We start from the raw sequence: 23,621 nt of genomic DNA on the forward strand, positions 1-23,621 counted from the left end.
TCACTACAATAAGGGAGTCTGGATTTTATCTCTTGTTATTCTCCCTGCTTCCTAACTCTCTCTCCCCTCTTCCATATCTAAGTGCTTTCACTCCCTTACAAACTGAGAATTAGCTCCCAGATATCCAGGGCTTGGATCCTGGATCAGATTCTTATCAACCATGTCACTGTGAGTAAAACATCTCCTGTCCTGAAAAGAATACAGGATTTTGAATCAACAGACTTGAGTTTAAATTCTGGCTCAGACATTTTCTACCTAGGTTACCTTGGGAAAGTTACTTGGTCACAAATAAAAATTTCAGTTTTTGGTTATTTTTAAATTTTTTTCAGCTGCAAAATGAATGAGTTGATCAAAATCATTTCTCAGGATCTTTCTTGTTCAAGGATCCTATAATTGCTCTCTGAGCCTCAGTTTTCTCATCTGTAATATGGGAATAAAATGGTGGTGCTAGGTAGCATAATGGATAGAGTGCCAGGCTTGAAGTCAGAAAGACCCATCTTCCTGAGTTCAAATATGGCCTTAGATACTTCCTATCTGTGTGACTGTGGACAAGTAATTTAACCCTGTTTGTCTCAGTTTCCTCATCTGTCAAATGAGCTGGAGAAGGAAACAGCAAACCACTCCCATATCTTTGCCAAGAAAACCCACATGGGGTCATAAAGGGTTGGACATTACTGAAATAACTGAACGACCACAATAATATAGGATAATAATACTTCCCTGCTTTATCTTCCAGGGTGGCACATTCCCTCCTCTGCCTACTGACCTAGTAATGTTCTTCTCCTTACAGAAAAAATCTCTGTAAAATGAAGAAGTTGTAGTCAATCTTCTTCCAGTTCTAAGACTTTCCAGATACATAATTTAGTCCAACTGTCTTGTTTTGAAGGAGATCAAAATAAGGGCTAAGGAGGGAACTGACTTGCCCAAGGTCATACAACATGATAGAGAGATTCTGAGATGGAAAGCAAGGTCCTACTCCAAGACCTTTTCTACTTCAGATTTGGTATTGACTCCAAACTTGGCATATAATCTTGAGACAGTTATTCAGTTAACCAATCAACATTTTAAATGTTCTAAGTACTGTGCTAAGTCCTTCCTATGAAGACCAGTTTCTTTATATGTCCAATGAATGTGGGCTCAGTCAAGGAGGTGAGGACTCAGTAAAAAGAATGTGTCTCAATAAGGGGAATGAAAACTCACTGATGCAATGTGGGATGAGTAAGGGGAATAGGAACTCACTGAAAAACTAGGGAATCGAAAGGAATGGGTCTTGATAAAGGGCTCATTTATGGGAGGTGAACTTGGAAAAGTGAATGAGGGTTCCACAAGAGGGAAGGGATTCTATGTGAAAGTGGGAGCTCTAGGTCAAAGGATTGGGTCCCAATAAGGGGAATGAGGACTCATAGAGGCTATGAGAGCTCAGTGAAGAGGATCGGGACTTAGGAATAGGTAATCAGGGCTCTAGAAGAAGAGGTCTCAAAAAGAAGTATGGAAGCTCTGTGAAGGAATAAATGCTCACGGAATTGATGATGGCTTGGTGAAGGAATGGGATGCAGAGGACTGGGGACTCAGGGAGGGATATGGGTGAGCCAAGGAGAATGAAACTCAGTGAAAGGAATACAGATTTCAATGAACAAGGTAATGACTAAGTAACATGACGGATAATCAGTGAGAAGGGGGACTTGATGTAGACTGGAGCTCAGTCAACTGGATTCTTAGGGAGGATTTAGAGCAGGGGTCGGCAACGTATGGCTCTCGAGCCATATCTGCCTCTTTTGAGGGCCAGATATGGCTCTTTCTGCAGGAGCCATAAAGTCAATTTTTTTCAGGCTCTGTTACAGGAGCGGCACTGTGAGCACTGTACGGCTCTCACGAAATTACATTTTAAAAAATGTGGTGTTTATGGCTCTCACAGCCAAAAAGATTGCTAACCCCTGATTTAGAGGCTCACTGAGGGGAATAAGACACAAAGAGGAGGATTAGAGGACCAGTGAGAAGAATAGCAGCTCCATGACAAGATGGGAATCCAGTGGCATGGGGACTTAGTGAGAAAATGGAAACTTACCGAGAAGAGGGGGTCTCAAAAGAATGGGACCACATCAAGAATGGGTTGATGGTTCAGTGGTGGAAATGGAGCTTCAATAAGGAAATTAGGGCTAAGTGAGAAGAGATGGACTAGCAGACAAGAAGGGGTCCTAGTAAGGAGAATGAGGGCTAAGGGATTGGGGATGGGATGGAAATTTTTTAAGGGAATAAGAGCACAAAAAAAAATGAGGTCTCAGGAAGAGGAGTGGTTGTCTGATAAAAAACAAAAAGGCTCTCAGTGAAAATTAGGGATCTCTAAGTCCTAAGAGCTCTCAGGGATATGCATGAAGTCTCCATGAAGGGATTAGGCCCAAGTAAGAGTCATGAAGGTTCCCATAGTGAAGGAGGGCTCAATGAAAGGAAATGGGACTCAGATTCATAGTGGAGACTCAAGAAGGGGTTTTGAGGGTACAATGTGGGATTGGTGGTTCAATGATGGGTCCTCAGTGATATCTAGGGGAATTAATTATGGGATTGAGGCTTCAGAAAGGAATTGGGGCCCACTGAGAGGGATGAGATCTCAGTGAGGGGGATGATGGGGGCCTCAGTGAATAGGATATTGGCCAAGTGACCCAACTGGATAACAATGAGTGTCTCAAGGATGGAAAAGGAAATGAAAGCATGGGGATGGGGTTCACTGATTTAATGAAGGAAGGTTATAAGGGCTTAGTGGGAAGATGTTGGCTTAATGAGTAGGAGGACATGGAGGTACCTTCTCAGGGTTAAAAAGCCTCTGACAGCCAGAGAAGAGATTTGTAAGCCCCATATAGTCCAGGAGAGAGCAGTATTTCTATCCGCTGACCTCATCTAGCCTCGCATTTGATGGCCTGTCAGGGCCTCCTCGGGTCTGATCAGATATGCCCGATTTCCCCTCTCTGTCCCTCTGCCTCTTTGTAGAGGGCAAGGAAAGAATCAAAGGAGAGATGACCAGCTCAAGTGCTGAGTACGGAGAGCTGGAAACGGAGCCTAAGGCAGCTGTAGCGGGAGGGCTGGCCCTAGGGGCGTGGCCGCGGCTCGACGGGACCATCCCAAGCCCAAGCCCGCCTTCGGCACAGAACTGCCTGAGACAGAGAGAAGGGACGAAAGGAGAAAGAAGCATCAATTTAGGGAGGGACAGGGAGAAGGAGAAGAAAGGAGAGATACACAGAGACTGGAGATAGAGAGATACAGGGAGAGGCGGGACAGAAAGACACAAGTGGGGGCAAACAGAGGCAGAAACGTAGATCAGTGGGAGAACTGTTGGCATCGAGCGGGGTCGGCCTCACTAATGGGGAGGGGGCACCGAGGTGTCCGTCCGCCTCCCTAAGATTCGACGGCCACCTTGTTTCCCTGCCTGAAATCCCTCCTTTAGAATCGCACTTCCCTTCACGCAGGTTTTGGCTTTTAGGTGAAGCCTCCCCTCGAGGCAACCCCAGAGCCCCTTAGAGGGTTCGGATCGGCGCCAAAAGCATAGGACGAAGCTCTGGTAAGTGTTCAAGGAGTGGGCTGGATGCGGAGCCTGGCCGGCTGCAGGTCAGGGCTTGGAGGAGCGGGAATGTGAAGGCACTGAGGTGGGATGGGGTGAGGTGGGGGTGCGCAGGCGTGCAGAGGGAGGGGTAGTGGGCACTGATGGGGAGAGAGTGAAGGCTCCCAGGCAGCCTTTCCCTGTTTCACTGCTGAGGTGCTCTTGTGTCACCAAAAGGACAGAGAAACCCAGGTACAAGAGACACCGAGAGAGAAGCAGAGACAGAAGAAAGAGGGATGGACTGAACACGGGCAGGAGAGACAGTTTAAAGAGAAGGAGCAATTGTAGCATACAGAGTACGCTAGTCCCTGCCTGGTGAAGTGGTTGGTGCATTTTGCAAAGGAAGAAACTGAGGCTTAGGAAGGGGGAGGGATTTGCCAAACTAGCAGAAGAAAGAGAGAAAGAAGAGTGGGGAAACAGTGAACCAGTTGGCGGAAAGAGAAAGCTTGGTGTGATAGTAATATTGAAATAAGGAAAAAGAGATGGAAAATTTAGAAATGATATCAGACTGGCCATGGGTTCATGGGAAAAGGGGAGGGGAAGGGAGAGGCTGGCAGGAGCGCTGGCCTGGGGAGGGTAAAGGGCCAGGGAACAAAGGTTTCTCAGAAAGTGAAAAGGCTCAGGGGCCAAGGTAACCAGCCCTCTGCCATGAAGTTATATGCCTGAACTTAAACCTTGGCTGGGAGCCATCCTCATGTAACCAATTTAGCAAGGGCAGGGCCCAACTTGCTTCCCAGAGTGAGAGGGGACGGATTTCTGCCCAGAATTTGTAGTGTTCCAAAGCTGACACTTGTAAATGACAGGGAACCATGATTTGAAAATCCTGTTTTTAAACTGCAATAAGACTGGGTGGGGGGGAGGGGGAGAGAGAGATCTGGGTAATTCAGTGGATTGAGAGCCAGACCTAGAGATGGGAGGTCCTAGGTTCAAATCTGACCTCAGACACTTCCCAGCTGTGTGACCCTGGGCAAGTCACTTAACACCCATTGCCTAGCCCTTACCACTCTTCTGCCTTGAAGCCAATATTGACTCCAAGACAGAAGGTAAGGGTTTAAAAAAAAAAAAAAAAGACTCAAGGAGGAAGAGCAGCAAGGGTGGCACAATGGGTAGAGCACCAGTCCTGGAGATAGAAGACCTGGGTTCAAATCTGTGTCACCCTGGGCAAGTCACTTAACCCCATTTGCCTAGTCCTTGCCATTCTGTCTTAAAGTTGTTACTAAGACAGAAGATAAGGTTTTAAAAAAAAGTCTCAAGGGAAGACTTTGCAGATATGGGATGGGGCTTTAGAGCTTGGAGACTCTGGAGAGAGACTGGCAGAACTTTTCCCTCCAGAGGTCTTTAGGAATCTCAGTGTTAATGATAGCAATAGTCATAATAATTTGACACAAGCAAAGAGTATTCCCATTTTATAAATAAGCAAATTGAGGCTAAAAGAGGCAGAAAATAACTTATTCAAATATTCAGAGCTAGTAAGTAATAGAGATAGAATCTGAATTTTTCATTTGGTCCACTGAATCCAAGGCATAGGAGACAGAGCTGGAAAGAACCTAAGAAATCATCTATGTTTTACAAATGAGACCCAGATAGAGCAAATGACTTGCCTAAGGTCACAAAGTAAATGGCAGAATCAGATGTGTCCCCCAATGGTCTCAGGTCGGCAGAGGTTCTTTTTTCTTCTTGTGATCAGTTGACAGGAATGGAGCCAATTTAAACCCAGAGAATAAAAGGCACCCAGCTGACTCGATAACTATCTTCAGATAAGTGCAGGCTGGATTAGCCTAGGCAAGTCAGGGATCCCCTCAGAGCTCTGCAATTTCTGCATCTGTAAAGGGAGGTTCCTTATCCTTGTGAATACTACCTGCCTCACAGGTGGGTTATGAATATCAGGTGATATATAGTGATCTAGAAATGCCAACTATCTTCATTGTCATCATTGCCATTATTTCTATTACTACTGAGGCAAAGGGAGCCCAGAAGACATAAGTAGGCATGATGGGGGCAGAATTGCAGAGTTAACAAAATTCCACACTGTGTAAAGAAATACTTTCTCATGATTGGAGCTCTCCCAAACTGGAATTTCCTGCCTAGGATGGAAGTGGGTGATAGGTAGGTGGTGCAGAAGGAAGATGATCATGAGGTTCCCATTCCTGCAGGTCTGCAAGCAGGATCAGAGGACTGCTTTGAGAGGACACTGTACAGGGGATCCATGTTCCGGTGCAGGATGTTCTCTGGGATTCAGTTAGGTGGTACTGTGGAAAGGGTGCTGGACCTGGAATCAGGGAGACTGAGTTTAAATCCTGCCTCAGATACTAGCTGCATAATGCTGGGCAAGTCACTTGCCCTCTCTGCCTCAGTTTTCCCATCTGTAAGATGGAGATGATAATAATAATATCGGCTTCCTAGGCTTGTTGTGGAGTATGGATAATATTTTTTAAGTGCTTGTCTAATCTTAAAAGCTCTATATAAAGTCCTAAGATTGGTTATTATGCCTTCCAGTTCTGAGACCCCTTCTTTCCCTGAATCCCCCCCTCCTAGTTTATGATACACATTCTGCCTGGTACTGGGATTTTGTGTGTTATATCTCATCCCCAGATGAGTCCCTGACATTAGGGGTTGGGGTCTCCTCCATTCTCATTCCTACTTCTTCCATCCCGGGCCCCTCTGCTCCCCACCCTGGACATGGTTGGGGCTCAGGAAATGATTGGCCAATGGGTTTCTTCCTTTCTTCTTTTCCTGGCAACTTCCCCTTTTCCTCCAGTTCAAACACCTGGTCTTTCCCTCTTCCCAAGCCCAGAACAGCGTCAGACTCTCCTCTCTCACACAATCAGAACCACTAGCCCAGCAGAAATGTCCCACTTGGGAGAAACACTTCCTTTCAGTCTTGCCCTTTTCCGCTTCAGGCTCAGATGCTTCCTTGAAGCTAGTATACAAAAGAGCACATTATGAGTCTCCCAAACTTACAATTTCCTATAAACCGGGAAGATTCCCAGCCTCCTTAGGAGTTAGGAGACTGAGGTTCAACTCCCAGCTTTGGGACTAAGTAACTGTATATCCTTGGACAGGTAACCTCTCTGGGTCTATATTTTCTTTTCAGTAAAACAGAAATAATGATAATAATAATCCTTAATTTATTGCCCTTATAGAAGGATCAAATGAAATGATTTGTGTGAAAGTGCTTTGTAAACTCCTAATAGAGGATTCTTCCTGTCACAGCATTTTTTGCTATGCAGGGACACTTAGTGGCACAGCAGATGGAGCACTGAGCTTGGAATCAGGAAGACACAACTTCGTGAGTTCAAATCTAGTCTCAGATGTTTACTAGCTGTGAGATCCTGGAAAAGTCACTTAATCCTGTTTGCCTCAGTTTCCTCATCTGTAAACATGAGCTGGGGAAGGAAATGGAAAACCTCTCCAGTGTCTTTGCCAAAAAATACCCAAATGGGGTCACAAATAATCAGACAGGACTGAAAAATGACTGAATGATACCAATGGAAGAGTGCTGTACAGATGTTAATTAAGGATTGTTATTGCTGTGGTCTTTACGGTTTCTGGTCCCAATTCTGTCACCTAACTCAATGTGTGTCCTAGGGCAAGTGAATGCCCCTCTGGGCCGCAGTTTCCTTCTCTGTCAAATGGGTATAATAATTCCTGTTCTGTCACCTTCCCTGGAACATTAATAATAATGATGCTAGTCCTGTAAAGATTATGAAGCCTTTTACTTATGGCATCTCATTTAATCCTCAAAACAGTTCTTGGAGATAAATGCTGTTTTTGTTGTTGTTCAATCATTTTTCAGTCATTTCTGACTCTTCATGACCCCATTTGACATTTTCCTGATCAAAAATACTGGAGTGGTGTGTCATTTCCTCCTCCAACTCATTTTTACAGATGAGGAAACTGAGGGCAATAAATTTAAGTAACTTGCCCAGGGTCACACAGCTAGTGTAGTCTGTAGTCAGATCTGAACTCAGGTCTTCTTGACTCCAAGCCTGACACTCTTTCCAAAGTATAAACTATTATTTTCCCTATTTTCCAGAGGAAGAAACTGAGGTTTAGGTCAAATGAGTTGCCCGGGCTCTCATAGTCAATAAATATCTAAGGCAGGATTTGAACTCAGATCTTGCTAACTCCAAGTCCAGTGCTCTATCCCCTGTACTACCCAACTGCCTCTCTATAATGAAAACATTTTTTAATTGCAAAAATGTTTACCTCCCATTTATAATAACAAGACCTCCCACATCCAGAGCACTTACAGTTTACAAAGTGAATTCCTCATAGTCCTGGGAATGTCGAGGAGGTAGAAGTGCTTTGTAAACTTATTTATACCTCTTTCTACTCCACGAGGGCCCTCTGCGTTGCGTGATGTGGCAAGAGTCCCTGCACCTCTCTGTTCTTTCTCCTTGCCACCGATAAGAGAGCAGATGCTCAGACGGATCGGCTGGCACAAACCATTGCCCTTTGGTGCGGTGGCTGGGAGTCTAGGCGATTCAATCCAACTGTAGAGACAAAGCTAGGCAGTGATATTTTTGTCCTTTCTGTTAGAACAGTTGCGAAATCGTGGGGAAAGAGCTAGGGGATGGGTCTGTCTGTCAGGCTCTGCTGCTGCTAACCCCTGGGGATGGCTGTGGGCACCACCCTCATGGGTACCTCACTCTGACCTTCTGTTAAATGAAGCTGCTGAATTGGAGGATTTTAAAGCTCCTTCTGGGGCATCCTGTGCTTTCAGGCAGTGGTGGTGTCAAACTCAAATAGAAACTGATCCCGGAGGCTGCAAATGTGACTTAGAAAACCACAAATGAACATCTTCTATGTTGTATCGTAGGCAATTAAGGGGCTCAGCCTAGAGTCAGAAAGATCTGAAGTCTCAGATGATTACTAGCTGTGTGACCCTGGGCAAGTCACTTCACTGTTTGCCTCAGTTTCCCCATATGTAAAATGAGCTGCAGAAGGAAATGACAAACCATTCCAATATATCTGCCAAGAAAACCCCAAATGGAGCCACCAAGAGTTAGATGCAACTGAATAACAGCATATTATATTGTATTTTTATTGATTTTGTTAAACATTTCCCAATTATATTTTAATGTGGTTGAATGCACTTGGGAATATTGGAGGCCACTCTCAATTCTAATTTTCCAACTCTGACATTTGTGGTTCAGTGAAAAGGTTCAGAGGACCGAGATTCAAATCCTGACTGCCACTTACTGCTTTGGATAAGTCAGTCAATAAACATTTGTTAAGTACCTACTATGTGCTGAGGAAGGCAAATCCCCAAAAGAAAATCTGCTCTTACCATCTGAGAGCTTACAGTCTAATAGGGAAAGACAACATATAAAAGGAAGCTAAAAATTGTGGGGGATGCAGAGAAGATACCTTGGTACAGGAGCATGAAGAGAAGTAAAAAATGACTTCATAGGTGGATTGAGAACCAGATCAGAAGACAGGAGGTTCCAATCTGGTCTCAGACATTTCCATGCTGTGTGATCTTGGGCAAGTCAACCTCCGTTGCCAAGCCTTTACCACTCTTCTGTCTTAAAACTGATACCAAGATAGAAGGTAAGGACCTCCCCCCTCAGGATTTATTTTACTTTTTAAGAATTTATTTATTTAAAAATATTTTCCCATAGTTACATGATTCATGTCCTCTCCTCCCCTCTTCTCCCATCTTTCCTCCCCACTTCTGGAGCTGACAAGCAATTCCACTGTGTTATATATGTGTATTAGTAAGGATTTTTTTAAGGTAATTTCATCTATTTGGATTTCAGTTTCCTCATCTGTAAAATGGTGGGATTTGGGCTAAATGAAATGTAAGGATCTTTTCAGTTCACTATTTATGGGAGGCTATGATTCTTTTTGTTGTTCCATCGTTTTTCAGTCATGTCCACCTCTGTGACCCCTATTGGGATTTTCTTGGCAAAAATACTGGAGTGGCTTGCCATTTCCTTCTCCAACTCATTTTACAGATGAGGAAACAGGCAAACAGCATGAAATGACTTGCCCAGGGACATACAGCTAGTAAATATCTGAGGCTGGATTTGAACTCAAGAAAAAGAGTTCCTGACTCCAGGTCCAGTGCTCTGTCCGCCTAACTGCCCCTATGAGCCTTAAGTCTTGGATACTCTAAAATTCTGTGAAAGGGGACTCATTTCAGGACTATGAGATCCTGGGGGTTCAGGCTGTATAGACAGATAGTGATTTAGGAGTTCAGAGTCGGGAAAGGCCAAAAGTTTTTACTGAGAACGTGTAGGAGGGATATTGGACCTGGGATCGAGTCCTGCCTCCACTGTGTGCTATTTACTTCTTTCTGGGCTGAAGCATCTTTCTCTGTAAAATAACAACATGTTGGCTGACTCATAGGAGCTATTTAATAAATATTTAATAAATACTGACAGATTGATAATAGATGATATCTAAGTTCCCTTCTGGCATTATCATTTCATAGCTCCATACTCCATAGGTAGTTCAGTAGATAGAGCCCTGGACCTGGACCTGGAGTGAGGAAGACCTTAACCCCTGTCTGCCTCAGTTTCCCCATCCGTAAAATAGGAATGATAAAAAGCATCTATTTCAGAGAGTTGTTGTAGGAACCAGTTGAGGCAATATTTATAAAGTGCCTACCCAGTGCCTGGCTTAATAATCACTTCCTTTTCAACTTCTGGGGCTTGCATTGGACTGTCTTTGAAGGAAGAATAGGATTCAGAGGTGGAAAAGGAAAGGGGAAAACTCTGGGCTTCTGTGGGAGAGCCTCAGGATGGGGGCCAAAGATAAATGTGGAAGATGGACAACTATGTGTGAGAAATATCAAGGGATTCTAGAGTTAAAGAAGAAGAATTTTTTAAAAATTTAAACATTTATTAATATTCATTTTTAACATGGTTACATGATTCATGCTCCTACTTTCCCCTTCACCCCCCCGCAAACCCCTCTGACCCATGGCCGACGCACATTTCCACTGGTTTTGTCATGTGTCCTTGATCAAGACCAATTTCCAAATTGTTGGTAGTTGCATTGGTGTGGTAGTTTCGAGTCTATATCCTCAATCATGTCCACCCCAACCCATGCGTTCAAGCAGTTGTTTTTCTTATATGTTTCCTCTCCTGCAGTCCTTCCTCTGAATGTGGGTAGCATCTTTACCATAAATCCCTCAGAATTGTCCTGGGTCATTGCATTGCTGCTGGTACAGAAGTCCATTACATTCAATTTTACCATAGTATATCAGTCTCTGTGTACAATGTTCTTCTGGCTCTGCTCCTTTCGCTCTGCATCAGTTCCTGGAGGTCTTTCCAGTTCACATGGAATTCCTCCAGTTTATTATTCCTTTTAGCACAATAGTATTCCATCACCCGCATATACCACAGTTTGTTCAGCCATTCCCCAATTGAAGGACATCCCCTCCCTTTCCAGTTCTTTGCCACTACAAAAAGTGCAGCTATAAATATTTTCGTACAGGTCTGTTTATCTATGATCTCTTTGGGGTACAAACCCAACAATGGTATGGCTGGATCATTTTTTATAGCCCTTTGAGCATAGTTCCAAATTGCCAGCCAGAATGGTTGGATCAGTTCACAGCTCCACCAGCAGTGCATTAATGTCCCAATCGCCTCCAGCATTCATTACTCTCCCCTTCTTTCATTTTAGCCAATCTGCTAGGTGTGAGGTGATACCTCAGAGTTGTTTTGATTTGCATTTCTCTAATTATTAGAGATTTAGAGCACTTTCTCATGTGCTTATTGATACTTTTGATTTCTTTACCTAAAAATTGCCTATTCATGTCTCTTTTGCCCATTTATCAATTGGGGAATGGCTTGATTTTTTATACAATTGCTTTAACTCCTTGTATATTTGAGTAATTAGACCCCTGTCAGAGTTTTTCGTTATAAAGATTTTTTCCCAATTTGTTGTTTCCCTTCTGATTTTGACTACATTGTTTTTGTTTGTACAAAAGCTTTTTAGTTTAATATAATCGAAACCATTTAGTTTACATTTTGTAATTTTCTCTAACTCTTGCTTGGTTTTAAAGTCTTTCCTTTCCCAGAGATCTGACAAGTATACTATTCTGTGTTCACTTAACTTATTTATAGTTTCCCTCTTTATAGTCAAGTCATTCACCCATTCTGAATTTATCTTGGTGTAGGGTGTAAGAAGAAGAATTTTTGAGAAAGGAAGATGGGAACCAGGAACCAGTCCATATTTTAGTATACTAATCTTCATGATGCTTTCTTTGAAAAATGATCTTAGAGATTTTCTTAAGTCCAGGAAAAAAAGGTGAAAGACTTTTGATACTAAACAGCAGAGTTTGCAGAGGCAGTAGACAGCCACTTGAGATCTTTGAGCAGGGTCAGATTTGCATTTTAGGAATTTCACTTGGCCAGTTTCTCATAGGATGGATTGAAGAAGAGAAAGGTTTAAGGCAGAAAGATCAATTAGGAGGCCATTTCAGAAATATAGCTGAGAGACCATCAAGACTGAACCAAGATGGTGGCTGTGTGAGCGGAGAGAAGGCAATAAATTTAAGAGTTATTATGGAAGCCGACCGGAAAGACTATTCCCTGACCTATTAAAAAAAGAGCTCACAAACTCCACAAACACATGTGATCCCTGAAAAGGGATTTTTATTGGGGCCCCCAGAAGATGAATCTTGTGAGTTGGGGAGTGAGTCTTGTTAGACTGAGGATGACTTGAGGATATGTATGAAGCTATGAGCTGTAGATCAGTTCCCTAGGGCAAGCTCCATATGGATCCCTTAGAAAAGCAGATAATCTAGAAGACAAAATAATCTACACCGCCCCCCCAAGTTGAAGGCTAGAATGTTTCTTTCTCTCCTCCCCTAATCCCTCACATCTGTTATGCTTTGTGGCTGGAAAGTGTTAACATGGGTCAGAAGAGTCTAGGATGGGGTTCGGAGGAGTAAAAATCCCCTGCTGCCCCAGAGATCTCAGCTCCCTGACCTTCTCTGGAAATTACCAAAAAGTGTGTGATTTCTCTGCAGATCCCCCCCCTCCTTAATTTCCCAAGGCCACTCCAGGCCAAGTAACAACAGCTGGAAACAGCACAACAGCAGGACTTCAGTGAGGTCATTGTTCTTCCTGTGGGACCACCCAGTGGGTCTACTGAAAATAAATTTCTCTGATGTCCCCAGCCTCTAACAGCTGCTTCAGAATGGACCCAGTTTCCAGGCCTCCTCCTTATTCCTGCTTCCACCCCCTGCCGGGAGGGAGTCAATCAACTTGGACTTTCTCCAGACTTTGGTGCTTCTTATTTGGTGGAAAGGGATGGATTTGCATTCAGGATACCTGGATATAAGCCCTGATTCTGGCCCTGACTTGCCATGTGATTTCATACAAATTGTTTCCTCTCTCAGGGAGAGTTTCCTCATCTGTAAATAATAATAAAGCTCTTCTCATGAAACATTAAGAAATCTGTGAATAAGAGCAAAATGGGAAAGACTTGCCCTACTTACCACATAGGGCTAATGTTCAGAAAATGCTTTCTAAATCATAAGATAGAAATATGAGATGGCAAACAGGAAAGCACCTACTGTGTGCCAGAATCCTGTGCTGGGCACTGGGAATATAAGGACGAAAGTGAGAGTCCTTGCCTTCAAGGAACTTGTAATCAATTGGAAGAAGAAAATAAGCATGTAGACATTGGAGTCCATGGAGTTGGGTAGAGTGGCAGAGTCAGTTGTCTGACTTGGGAAAATTATTTTAGCAAGTGTATGTAGCTGACTTGGAAATACAAGAGACTTGGGGCAGGGAGACCAACAGAAATATTTTGGAATAGTCCGAGTGAGAAGTGATGAGGGTTTGAATTAGGGTAATTGTGTGGGTAGAGAAAAGAGGATCTAGAAGAGAGATGCTGAGATGGTATAAATGGCAAGACTTGGCAAATGGTCGAATGTGTGGTCTGAGGGAGGCTAAACTGTCCACTCTCAGCAATACTGCTATGGACAAATACCACAAGGAAGAGGTCAGAGACAGAGAGAAAGGTCTCATGTGCACAAAAATATTTTTAGCAATTTTTTTAGCTAAATATTTTTAGCTAAATAATTTTTAGCAATATTTTTAGCTTTTGTGGTAGTTAAGATAGCAACAAACTGGAATGAAAGTGGATGCCTATCAATTGGGGAGTGCTGAACAAATTGCTGTATCTGGAGACAATAGAATATTAATGTCTGAACTAAAGCAGTGGCCATGGGAAAGGAGAGACCACATGAAGAAGATGTTGTGAGGCACAAATGATTAGGCTGACATCCAACTAGCTGATTGTGTAGGGTGAAGGTCAAGATTGAGGTTGTGAAACTAGATCATTGGAATGATGATGCTTCCCTCAAGAGAAACAAAACAGTTTTGAAGAGGGATGGGTTTGAAGAAAAGGTACTAAATCCTATTTAAGTTTGAGACATATTAGAGCCTACCTATTATCTATCTTTCCACTTAACCATTAATCTATCTACCCATCGATCCTATATTGACCTAGCTATCTATTTTTCTATCTATCTATCTATCTATCTATCTATCTATCTATCTATCTATCTATCATCTATCTATCTATCCTTCTATCTATCTATCTATCTATCTATTCTTCTATCTATCTACCTATCTATTCCTCTATCTGTCTGTCTGTCTAACTATTGTCTACCTACTTAGCTATGATCTTTTCCTCTATCTACCTACCTTCCTGTCTATCCTCTATTCATCTACCTATAATCTATTCCTCTCTCTCTCTCTTTTCTTTCTTTCCCTCTCATCTATCTGCCTATCTATGTATCTGTCTGTCTGTCTATCCCTCCAGTTAGCTATCTACCCATTTACAAGAGGAGTTTAAATTGGTTCAATTAAAATCCCTACCAGGCAGCCAATTTAACATTTAATTCAACTTCCCCCAAGGCATGAATTATGAAAGGGGAAATTTCAGTCTTAAGATTTGCTTTGGAGCCCAAGTGCATAGGAGAATCAAATATGATGAAACTTTAGAGAGATAAATGCAAAGTTATGCTTCGGTTCAAAAAAACCATCTTCACAGTATAAAATAGGGGAGGTTGAGCTAGGTATCCATTCCTATTTTAAAAGCTCTGGGAATTTTAGTGAATTTTAAGTTAATTAGACTTATTAGATAATATTAGACAGAGGTCTGATATGGCAGCCAGGAAATCTAAAACAATATTAGCCTGCATTAAGACTTATAGGATGCGTAGGACTTGAGAAGTAATAACTTTGTCCTCTGCCCTGGTTACATCATATATGTAGTGCTATATACAATTCTTGGTACCACAATTTAGGAATCTGCAAAGTGTCCAAAGAAGGGCAATCAAGATGGTGAAAGAACTAGAGAACATGATATGGTGGCCCAACTGGTAGAAGAAATTAAGGATGAAGAAAAAACTCCAAGGGACTCAAAACACCAATAATGGACTACATAGAATCAGACAAAAATGACAACCTGATTTTCATGGAAGAACAGATTTTGGTCAAGATGTCTAATAAAAAAAAGCATAAAAGAGAGGACTTCACTGTTAGGGAACCGGCCTTTGACTCACACAGGTTCCACTCTCTTCCCCTTTTAAAAATCAAAACAGGGCAACTGGGTAGCTCAGTGGATTGAGAGCCAGGCCTAGAGACAGGATGTCCTAGGTTCAAATCCGGCCTCAAACACTTCCCAGCAGTGTGACCCTGGGCAAGTCACTTGACCCCCATTGCCCACCCTTACCACTCTTCCACCAAGAGCCAATACACAGAAGTTAAGGGTTTTAAAAAAAATCAAAACAACACTTGCCCTTCTTCAGTTCTGTGACACCTCTGATCTCCCGTCTAATAATGAAGCACTCTAAGTAGTTCAGCAACAGATCCACTAGTTTTTCCAGTAACTTGAGATGTAATTTGTCAGGGTCCAATGACTTTAATTCACCAAGAGGAACTAGGTTTTTTTCTTATTACTTCCTTCCCTTGAATTTTAATTCAGTGGTAGCCATTTTTGTCCTTTCCTTTCCAGTCTGAAGAATGTTATTCTTAGCCAACAGAGGAGTGCTAGATTTTGAGTCACAGGGCCTGAATTCAAATCCTGACCCTGTTACTTAATCCCTGTGTGACCTTTTTTTTTTTTTAAACTCTTATCTTCTTTCTTAGGATCAATACTAAGCATCGTTTCCAAAATAGAAGAGTGGTAAGGGCTAGGCAACTGGGACTAAGTGACTTGCCTCAGGGTCACACAACTAGAAAGTAGCTGGGGTCAGATTTGAACATAACAGTTCCTATCTACAGGCCTAGCTCTATATCCACTGCCATCTAGTTATCCCACTGTATGACTTTGTGCAAGTTATTGAACATGTCTGACCTTTTAAAATGAGACAGTTGGATTAGGTGACTTTGAAGGTGCCCTTCAGCTCTGAATCTATTATGTTGTAAGCCTTGGACAAGATTGTTTTTTATTCGACTGTTTTCAATTATGTTTGCCTCTTCCTAATTCCATTTGAAGTTTTCATTGGCAAAGATACTGGAGCAGTTTTCCATTTCCTTCTCTAACTCATTTTACAGTTCAAAAAACTGAGGCAACCAGAGTTAAGTAACATGCCCAGGGTCTCACAGCTAAGTGACTGCAGTTAGATTTGAACTCATAAAGATGAGTTTTCCTGATTCCAAGCCCAGTGCTTTATCCACTATGCCACCTAAGCTACCCATGAGCGCCATCTTCACACATTTGAAGGGCTGTACCATAAAAGAGGGTACACTTGTTCTGTTTAGCCCCAGAGGGTAGAAAAAAGGAGCAAGCTGTAGATGAGGAAAATATACCAATCTGAGCTTCACGTGAGAGGAAACTCCCCAAACACTGGGGCTGTTCAAAAGGGTAATGAACAGCCTCAGAGAGGAATGATTTTCTTCTCACGTGAGGTCTTCAAGAAGAGGCCAAATGACCACTTGCCATCAGTATTTTCATGGACATTCCTTTCATGCATGGATTGGACCCCATGGCCTCTGAGATCTGTCCATCTCCAAGATTCTGTGGTCCCCAGCTGTCTCAGAGTGGCCCAAGACAGATGGGGAGGCAGGTATTACTTCCAACCAAGGTCTGTAGAAGAGGGGAACACAAACCAAGTCTTGGGAAAAGAACTTTAAAGTAAGGAAGGAGAATAGAGTTAGGGACAAGGTTAGAGTATGTTCTAAGGGGGCAGCTGGGTAGCTCAGTGGGATTGAGAGCCAGGCCTAGAGACGGGAGGTCCTAGGTTCAAATCTGGCCTCAGACACACTTCCCAGCTGTGTGACCCTGGGCAAGTCTCTTGACCCCCATTGCCCACCCTTACCACTCTTCCACCAAGGAGCCAATGCACAGAAGTTAAGGTTTTTTTTTTTAAAAAAAGAGTATGTTCTAAGCTCCAAAATGGAAAATGTAAATATATGGAAATGGGAGATGGCAGGAAGATGAAGAGTCTGTTTCAGGAAGAAGTTTTCAGTCATTTAAAGCATCCAAGGGCACAGTAGAGTACCAAATCTGGGGTCAGGAAGACTCATCTTCTTGAGTTCAAATCTGGTACTAGATACTAACTGGATGACTCTGGGCAAGTCAATTAAAGCTGTTGACCTTGGTTTCTTCATTTGTAAAATAAACTGGAGAAGGAAACAGCAAATCACCCCACTCGCTTTACCAAGAAAACACCACATGAAGTCACCAAAAATTAAATGTGACTTAAAAATGACCGAACAACAATAATTTCCCAAAGACAGTCGCAAAATCACAGATACTGAGATGGAAGGGTCTTCACAGGCTATTTGGTCTATCCCCTTCATTTTGTAAAAGAGAAGACTGAGGCCCAGAAATAGAGAAGTTGGGAGGAAGAGAAGGTTTGGTGAGAAAAATGATGAATTTGGTTTTGGAATATGTGGAGTGTGAGTTGGCCGTGGGATAGCCAGATGTCTGGCAGGCAATTGGAGATGAAGAACTAGAACTCGGGGGAGGGAGGAGGGCTGGAGAAGGAATTTGGAGTCATTAGTAGAGAGGAGATAATTAAAACCATGGAAGTGAAAGTATTCATGGGACCTGTAGCTTCTGACCTTGAAGAGGGACAAGAGGTTCTGTGCCAGGAGAATAGATAAGATATGTGTATTTCTACCCAGGATGCCGGGATCCTTCCTCCAGGTCTCTCCACAGTGCATAAATACTAAAGGTACAAAAGGGCTATCATGAATTATCCTTTAGCCTAGACACATTCACAGCCCATCTTCCTTAATGGTCATCTGACATCTCTTACATGTCTTCTCTTATGCAATTCTTACGTCTTAATGTGTCCCTGTCTTTGCCTTTGACACATTCCCAGCCCATCTTCCTTTCTGATCATCTGACATCCCTTATATGCCTTCTCTTGTGCAATTCTTGGCTGTTAATGTACTTAACTACTTGCATCCACCACATGGCCATACACACACACACACACACACACACACACACACACACACACACACTATTGTCTTTTTATTGACCCTCAGTCATATAAAAAGGAGGCTTATCTCAGTATTCCATCACCTGAAGTCCTATCATAGCACTTTAAGATCATTGTTTTTAAAGAGATGGGCTTCTGATTCAGAAGAAGCTTGGAGTCATTAAAATTATAATGTAATTTCCAAATGATAATCATAAGCTAGAAAACTCCTCGGAGGTCATCTAGTTCAATCCCTTTATTTAATAGGTAAAGAGAACTTGAGGCCCTGGGAATTCACTGGCTTGCCCAGGATCATACAGGAGGTCAGCATTTGAGATGGGGTTTGAACTCAGGTCTTCAGACTCTAGAGCCAGTCCTCTTTTCACTGCCTTTAATCTACTCTCCTCTCTTTTTCCTGTCCTACTCTGGGCATTCTTTAGTGCCCAAGTTCAGTGTCCACCTTGTTCAGCTTGTTTTGATGGACCAAACTTTGGATTGTCTGTCCCCCTGCATGTAATAGTTGAGACAATAGATGAGTTCTATTACACCCATTTTATAGATGAGGAAACTGAGACTCTAGGAGGCCAATTGACTTGTACAAGGTCACACAGTTTCTTAGGCAAGACTTGAACACATGACTTCTGACTCCAGGTCCAACACTCCTTGCACTACACCATGCTGTTGTGTGTAAGTGTGTGTGTGTGTGTGTGTGTGTGTGTGTATACATGTACCATTTCCCTCCCTCAACTGTGAGCTACTGAATGGCAGTGATTGGCTCTCATCTTTCTTTATCTCTTTGTTAGCTTGACCCAACACAAGACACTACACAGAGTAAGTACTCAATAATGATACATAACAATTAACTCAAGGAAATAGTGGGGACTAGCTATCATGTTGGCTAGTCTGAGGGAGGAAGCCTTGGGGAAAGGCAAAGGCAGAAACTCTGTCGAGGGTCCTCTGAGTAGAATCACTTGAGAGAGATGAATGGAGGGAAGGAGAGGTAAAAAAGACAGGTTGCTTGTTTCTGTTTTACAGAATTCATAGAACATAGAATGCTAGAGATGAAAGGATCATTAGAACAGAGAACAAAGAGCTTGAAGGGTCAAAGACTCTTAGAACCTAAGACATACAATGTTAGAGATGAAAAAGACCTTAGAACACAAAAAACAAAGTGTTCGAGCTAAAAGGGACAATGCCTCTTAGAATATAGGACTTAGAACATTAAAAATGAAAGGATCCTTAGAACATAGAACATAAACTATTACAGCTTGAAGGGGCAAGGACTCTTGGAGCCAAGACAAAGAATGTTAGACCTGAAAAGGACCTTAGAACGTATAATATTTATTCAAAACCTTTAGTAAGCACTAGTGTACAGAACGCTGTGTTCTAGGATGGGAAAGATATGGAGTTAAGATAGCATCGTTCAGGACCTCATAGAGTTTACAACTGAATAGGAGAGGAGAACATAACCACACTAGTATTCCGTATCACAGGATAACTGCATTATAAATGAGTGAATAACGTGTTTTCTGAGAGCCAAGGGGGGAAGATGGTTGTTGAGCAGGAGGAGATAATGGAAGGCTTCACAAACACTTTTTGAGTTGGGTCCTCAACAAAGAGGAAGAATTTAAAAGGTGAAGGAGGGAAGGGAGGCTCTCCCATGACACAAATGCAAGGAGGCAACACATTGCAGGGGATGGAGTGTTGTCTAGTTCAGCCATGGAATAAGTATGTGGAGAGGACTCGTGTCAGATGGTTGCAGAGGTTGCATGGTGCCAGACAGAGGAGTTTGAACTTTATTTGGTAGGCAGTAGAAAACCACTAAGGATTTTTTGAGTTGAAGCATGACTTTGTGGGACCTCTGCACCAGCAATTTATTAAAGCTAGAATCAAGCCCATGGTAATAGGAAGATCTCTCCAGCAGATGACTTCAAGAGCCCAGGCAGGTGATAATGAGAACTTGTATGATCAAAGAGAACCGGGAGGAGACAGATGATGCAAGGGATTTTGGTGAGATAGAATTGACAGAAGGTTCTCATGGAAACAACCCTGGTTTTACAGAGGAGGAAAATGAGACTCAATGGGGAAAAGAAGGGACGTGACTTGTACAAGATCATATCAGCTCTTAGGTTCATAGGTGTTAGAGCTAGAATGGATTTTAGAAGTCATCTTGTACAACATACCACCCCATGTCCATTTTGCAGATAAAGAAACTGAGACCCAAGTGACTTGCCAGAGTTTCCATAGAAGTAGAAGATGGAAGGGAAGAAGATGAGAAAAGAGGTGGGTTTAGGATGGAAAAGAGAGAAAACGGAATATAAAAGGATAAGAGATGAGGTAGAAGTGAAAAGGGAGAAGAAGAGATTGAAAATATGCCCATTTAGGGCAGATCTAGGACTAGAACTCAGGTCCGACTCCTAGCCTGGAACTCTTTCCATTGTAGGATTCAAGTGGACTTCATTGGATGGGAGGCCACTGGGCTAGAATTCAAATCACCTTGTCCCTCTAGTTAGACCTAAGCCCATTTCTTAGACACTTCTGCCCCCTCCTCAAAGTAGAAGAGAACGAGACATGGCCTCAATGCAGTTGGCCTTGTGAGGGGTGGGAAGAATCTAGAAGGTATCAACATTTGATGCCAAGGAGACATTGGCTTCTCTTAAAAGTTTCCTAATTCCCAATTCCCCTAGCCAACACCATAAATCTCCCCTATTCCCCTCCTCCCCCTGCCCCAACTTGAACTTGTTCTTGAGAAACAGTTGGCAGGCAAAGGGAGGGTGGATGGAAGGAAGGAATGTTTTTGTGGCATTTTCAATCACTTATGATGATTTCAACCCCTGCAGTTTCAAACCCTGAGCCCTAGGCTAAGAATTGAGAGACTTGGGCTAACGTTCCAACTTGTCAGGTGATGACGGGAAAATGATTTCCTATCTTTTAGTCTCAGCTTTGGCGTCAAGGAACATGAAAACTAGAGGAGATCTCTGTCTAGTTTTAACAGATGAGACAAATACTCAAGGTTACATAGATAATAAGCAACAGTGACAGGATTCAAACTCAGGTCCTCTGACTCCAATTTCAAGTCTCTTTCCACTATACCACATTCTTATTCTATAATATGTAATACTAAAAGCTAGCATTTATATAACTCTTTAAGCTGGCAAAGTGTCAACTCATTTGAACTACATGACAATCCCATGAGTTCGGTGCTTTTATTATCCCTACTTTTACAGATGAGGAAACCAAGGCACAGAGAGTAAGTGAATTACCCAGGATCACATAGCTTTTAAGGGTCTGAGGCAGAATAACTTCGAATCCCAGGCTCTGTCCACTGTTCCACCTAGCAGGGGGAATAGGGAATATCTGCTTAGTGAGAGTAAAATCTGTTACAAACTTTGAGCTATTTGATCATCAGGCAACTCGAAACTTCTTGATTACAAGCATGATGGGGACTCTGCCTTCCCTTCTCAATGTCTGAAACCTCAGTGACAACCCTAACAGCCCCGAGACATTTCACCATTTGCTTATGTCCACTGCGAGAATTTTCCCTTTGTTTTTGGTACCTTTTGAACCATTCTTTATGAAAGAACCAGGAAACCTCAGCCCATTCTGTGAAGTAGAAAGAGACTTTCAAATTTCTCCCCACTCATCCTCTAGTAAGCTACCAAAGTAATCTTCCTCAATCTCAGGTTTGACCATGTCACCCCTCCCATTTAATAAACTCCAGTGGCTCCCTGTTACCTCTAGAATCAAATATAAAATCCTCAGTTTAGCTTTTAAAATTCTTCCTAATCTGGTTTCTTCCTACCTTTTCAATCTTCTCATCCCACATTAGGCTCCCTCCTCGCCTACAATTTTTGGTCGAGTGACATTGGCTTCCTCGCTGATCCTCAAACCAGATGCTTTATCTCCCAACTCCATTCATTTTCTATAGCTGTCCTCTGTGCCTGCAATGCTCTCCCTTTTCATCTCTGCCTCCCACAGCTAAAATCCCATTTTCTTCAAGTCTTTCCTTTCCCCCTTGATGCTAGAGTCTTCCCTCCGTTATCTCCAATTTCTCTTATGTATTGCTTGGTCGTCCATAATTGTTTATGCACTGTCTTCACCATTAGACTGTGAGCTCCTTGAAAGCTTTCTTTATATCCCCAGTGCTTGGCGCAGTGTCTGTTAGAATATAGTAAGCACTTAATAAATGCTTATTAACTTGCTGACTGCAATCATGATTGAGTGTCTGAGAGGATGGCTACCTGATGGCTCGCTGGGATACGTAGGGTGCTCATCCTTCAAAAGTCTCTAAGTGCATGGGGTCTCTGAGCTTGTTTTGCAGAGAAGCTGGGAAATACAGATCAGACACACTTGGCAAAGGGCCTGGGGCTTTCCATCCAAAGAACAAAGGCAGGAACAGGTGGTGCAATAGATAGAGTGCTGGCCCTAGAATCAAGAAGGCTCATCTTCCTGAGTTCAAAGCTGGCCTCAGACTCTTCCTAGCTGTGTGACTCTGGGCAAATCACTTAACACTGTTTGCCTCGGATTCCTCCTCTTTAAAATGGAGAAAGAGGGGGCAGCTGGGTGGCTCAGTGGATTGAGAACCAGGCCTAGAGACAAGAGGTCCTAAGTTTAAATCTGGCCTCAGACACTTCCTAGCTGTGTGACCCTAAGCAAGTCACTTGACTCCCACTGCCTACCCTTACCACTCTTCTGCCTTGGAGCCAATACACAGTGTTGACTCCAAGACAGAAGGTAAGGGTTTAAAAAAAATAAAAAAATAAAATGGAGAAGGAGCAGCAAGGCAGTACAGTGGATAGAGTGCTAGGCCCAGAGTCAGGAACACATCTTCCTGAGTTCAAATCTGACCTCAGACACTTCCGAGCTGTGTGACCCTGAGCAAGTGGTTTAACCTCGTTTGCCTTAGTTTTCCCATCTATAAAATGAGCTGGAGAAGGAAATACCAAACTACTCCAGTGTTTTTGCCAAGAAAACTACAAACAGAGTCATGAAGACTCAGACATGTCTGAAAATGGCTGAACCACAAAAGGCAGGTGAAGACAACTCATTTCTCAGAAGGCCAGTCCTGGGAGATTCTTGCAAAGTTTGTCTTTCTTGGCATCCAACTCTTCCCCATTATTCTTCCATATTCATAATATTAGATTTGGCAAACTGAAGGCACTAGGGACAAGCTACTACATGGACCAATTAAATGATAACTGATAACCAACCAACTTGTTGACTGAATGAATGAATGAATAACTTTCTATCTGATCAACCTATGGCCTGACTAATTGATAACACTTGTGGCCCAGAGGAAACTCCTTTTCCTTTCATCTTCTTGGACTCTCAGACCTTGGACTTTTTACCCCTCTGGAAAAGGAGATATCATAAATCTGTCAGATCAGTTCAAGATCACAGTGGAGATTTTGAATTAAGCCAGGCAAAGGACTAAAGATGGCAGATTTGAAAAAAGTTCTCTCAGACAGAATTGAACAAGACCCATAATTGAACAGAAAGCATATTGAACTAGATCCAGAATTGAGTCACAAGAAGGAGTCAATTTGGTTCAAACAATAGGAAGGAAGGAAGGAAGGAAGGAAGGAAGGAAGGAAGGAAGGAAGGAAGGAAGGAAGGAAGGAA

At 42.7% G+C, this 23,621-nt stretch overlaps 1 protein-coding gene across 1 annotated transcript in view; it reads left to right on the forward strand.

Moving 5' to 3' along the window:
• The first annotated feature begins 3,535 nt into the window (after window positions 1–3,535).
• SLCO2B1 (solute carrier organic anion transporter family member 2B1) overlaps window positions 3,536–23,621 on the forward strand; it is an 87,110-nt gene continuing 67,024 nt past the window's right edge. Inside the window, exon 1 of the mRNA XM_044668145.1 lies at window positions 3,536–3,550. The gene's annotated coding sequence lies outside the window, so the exon portion shown is untranslated. The remainder of the gene's footprint in view (window positions 3,551–23,621) is intronic.

Source organism: Gracilinanus agilis, chromosome 3, assembly GCF_016433145.1.
Source record: "Gracilinanus agilis isolate LMUSP501 chromosome 3, AgileGrace, whole genome shotgun sequence".
Taxonomy (NCBI): domain Eukaryota; kingdom Metazoa; phylum Chordata; class Mammalia; order Didelphimorphia; family Didelphidae; genus Gracilinanus; species Gracilinanus agilis.